Here is a 4,126-nt window from a genome sequence, read left to right as displayed (position 1 = left end):
GAGTTAGTTCTGCCTTATGGTTGAGAATGTCTCATCCCAGTGAAAGGGCAACTGATCACCCCATCGATGGCATTTGTCCTGACTCACTGGGGCATCATTGCCAAATAGAAGTCTATAACTTAGGGTACTTGAAACTGTTTCGCAAAACTAATTGATTTTAAAAGTGGTTTAGCAAAACTAATCAAGATTTTTTCATATTTTCAGCAACTTTTTCAAATGGCTACAACCACCTTATCACTATTAAGCGCTGAAAAATTAACTGGCGACAAAATTTCAACATGGAAACATATGATCACGACGATCCTAATCATCGAGGATCTCATGTGCGCTCTCACGGAGGCTTGTCCTCCTATTCCAGCTCCAAATGCCGCTCGAAATGTTCGGGAGGCATACGAGCGATGTACTAGGGCGAATGAGAAAGACTGAGTCTATATCTTGGCAAGTCTTTCTAATGGCCAAGAAGCATGAGCCTATGGTCTTATCTTGTGAGATCATGGAGTCCCTACGAGATGTTTGGACAATCGTCTGAACAGCTTATGCATGAGGCTCTAAATATATATTCAACTCCAAAATGCAAGAAGGCACCTCTGTTCGTGAACATGTGCTAAACATGATGGTCCACTTCAATGTGGCAGAGTTGAATGGGTCTACCATCGATGAGGGCAGCAGGGTTATCATAATCCTGCATTCATTACCGGAGAGCTTCCTGCACTTTGTTATTAATGTGATTCTTAACAAAGTGAAATATAACCTTACAACTCTCCTCAACGAGTTACAGAAATACCAATCTTTACTGAAAAGTAAGGAGAGACAGAAGGGTGAGGCAAATGTTGCTTCATCCTCAAGATCATTCCATAGAGGTTCAACCTGAGGAACGAAGTCTGCACCTTCTAATTCTAACTCTACAAAGGGAAAGAAGAAGAAGGGTGGTAAGGGAAAAGGGAAGGCACCTTTTAAGCCACCGCCTGTCACCCCAAGGAGGCGTCCATCAGTTGCTAAGGAAATTGTTTCCATTGCAATCAAGATGGACATTGGAAGAGGAATTGTCCTTGGTATCTGAAGAAGAAGAAAGCAGCCAATGCTAAGGCCAAGGCGGATAAAGCTAAATATGATTTACTTGTACTCAAAACTTGTTTAGTGGAGAATGATGATTCTGCTTGGATAATTGATTTAGGCGCCACTAATAATGTTTGTTCTTCTTTTCAGGGGATTAGATCTTGGCGACAACTAGAGGCTGGTGAGATGATGATGCGAGTAGGCACCGGGCATGTCGTCTCAACTTTGGCAGTGGGAGGGATCCAGTTGACTTTATAGAATAGGTTTCTAAATTTAAATGATGTATATATTGTTCCTGAACTAAAAAGGAACCTTATTTCTATAAAGTGCTTATTGCAATGTAACTACACTGTTTCTCTCATTTTGAGTAAAGCGTTTATTCATAAAGATGGTGTTTTTATTTGCACAGCAAATTTGGAATCAAATTTATATGTGCTAAGACCGTTAGCCATTAATTCCCTTAATAATAAAATGTTCAGAACTGTCGTAACTCAATCAAAACGTTAACGAATTTCTCCAAAAGAAAATGCCCAACTTTGGCATCTGCGTTTAGGGCACATCAATCTCAATACGATTGAGAGATTGGTGAAGAATGGACTTCTAAGTGAGTTAGAAGAAAATTCTTTACCTGTGTGTGAATCTTGCCTTAAGGGTAAGATGACTAAATGACCTTTTCCTGGAAAAGGTTTTAGAGCCAAAGAGCATCTTGAGTTAGTACATTCTGACCTTTGTGGTCCTATGAATGTGCGAGCCCGAGGTGATTATGAGTATTTTATCAGTTTTCCTGATGATTACTCCAGGTATGGGTATGTTTATCTTTTGCAACGATAGTCTGAATCCTTTGAAAAGTTCAAAGAGTTCAAGGCTGAAGTTGAAAACGCATTGGATAGATGGATTAAAACATTTCGATCAGATCGAGGTAGAGAGTTTTTGGACTCCACATTCCAGGACTATTTGATAGAACATGGAATCGTTTCCCAACTTTCAATGTTGGGTACACCTCAGCAGAAATAGGACCTTGTTAGACATGGTTCGTTCAATGATGAGTTACGCTTCCTTACCGGACTCAATTTGGGGATTCGTAGTTGAGATTACGGTGTACATACTCAATTGTGTTCCCTCCAAGAGTGTTGCAAGAACACCTCTGAAGTTGTGGAATGGGTGTAAAGCTAGTTTATGTCATTTCCACATTTGGGATTGCCCTGCACATGTGTTTGAGGCTAATCCCAAGAAGTTGGAACCACGATCGAGGTTTTGCCTTTTTGTAGGCTACCCCAAAGGTACACGAAGGGGTTATTTTTATGATCCAATGGAAAATAGGGTGTTTTTTTCAACAAACGCTACTTTCCTGGAGGAGGACATATAAGGGAGCACAGTCCACGAAGCAAATTCTTGTTACGTGAGCTTTCCAATGAAACCATTGAAACTTCAACAAAAGTTGTTGAAGAGTCTGCTACATCAACAAGAGTTGTTGATGGCAGTTCATCCAGTAGGTCGGTTCTATCTCAAGAGTTGAGGGAACCTCGACGTAGTAGGAGGGTTACGAGCCTACCCGTTCGCTATCTGGGTTTCACGAAAATATTTTCTATGGTAGCAGATGGCGACGTTGAGGATCCGTTGTCTTATAAGAAGGCAATAGAGGATGTTGACTGGGATGAATGGGTCAAGGCCATGGATCTCGAGATGGAGTCGATGTACTTCAACTTAGTATGGGATCTTGTAGATAAGCCGAATGCGGTTCACTCTATAGGTTGTAAATGGATCTACAAGTGCAAACGTGGTGCTGATGGGAAGGTACACACCCTCAAGGCTCGACTTGTGACAAAGGGTTATACCGAGGTAGAGGGAGTCAACTATGAGGAGACTTTCTCACCTGTTGCCATGTTAAAGTCGATCCACATCCTCCTGTCCATTGCAAATTATTATAATTATGAGATCTACAAATGGACGTCAAGACGGCCTTTCTGAATGGCAATCTTGAGGAGACCATTTATATGGTGCAGCCCATGGGATTCATAGCCCAAGGTCAAGAGAAAAAGGTTAGCAAACTGAATCGGTCCATTTATGGACTGAAACATGCGTCTTGATCTTGGAACATACGATTTGATGTTGCGATCAAGTCGTATGGCTTTGACCAAAACGTTGATGAACCTTGTGTCTACAAGAAGATCATCAACGCTTCAGTAGTCTTCTGAGTGTTGTATGTAGACGATATCCTACTCATTGGGAATGATGTAGGTCTACTGACTGTAGTTAAGAACTGGCTAGTGACCCAATTCCGAATGAAAGATTTGTGAGAGGCTCAGTTTGTTCTAGGGATCCATATTTTTCGGGATCGTAAGAACAAAATGCTAGCACTGTCTCAGGCATCATACATTGATAAGTTGTTGCTCAAGTACTCGATGCAGGACTCCAAGAGGGGCCTACTGTCGTTCAGGCATGGAGTCACTTTGTCTAAGGAAATGTGTCCTAAGACGCCTCAAGAGGTTGAGGAGATGAGACGGGTCCCATATGCGTCTACCTTGGTAGTTTGATGTACGTGATGCTCTGTACTCGTCTAGACATCTGCTACGTTGTAGGTATAGTTAGTAGGTATCAGTCTAACCTAGGCCAGGGTCACTAGACCGCGTGAAGAACATCCACAAGTATCTTCGGAGAACGAGGGACTACATGCTCGTGTATGGTTTGAGGGATTTGATCCTTACAGGATACATAGATTTTGACTTTCAGACTAATAAAAACTCTCGCAAGTCAACATCAGGGTCAGTCTTCACTCTTAACGGAGGAGCTGTAGTGTGGTGAAGCACTAAGTAGTGGTGCATCGCCGACTCCACTATGGAGGTGAAGTACGTAGCACCTTGTGAAGTTGATAAGGAGGTCGTCTGGCTCAGGAAGTTCTTGACAGACCTGGAAGTTGTTCCAGATATGTCTAGACCCATTACCCTCTATTTTGATAATAATGGGGCAATGGCAAACTCCAAGGAGGCAAGGAGTCACCGGCACGGAAAACACATAGAGCGAAAGTATCAACTGGTTCGCGAGATAGTGCATCGAGGGGACGTGATCGTCA

Source organism: Benincasa hispida, chromosome 5, assembly GCF_009727055.1.
Source record: "Benincasa hispida cultivar B227 chromosome 5, ASM972705v1, whole genome shotgun sequence".
Lineage (NCBI taxonomy): Eukaryota > Viridiplantae > Streptophyta > Magnoliopsida > Cucurbitales > Cucurbitaceae > Benincasa > Benincasa hispida.
This window is presented reverse-complemented; position numbering follows the sequence as displayed.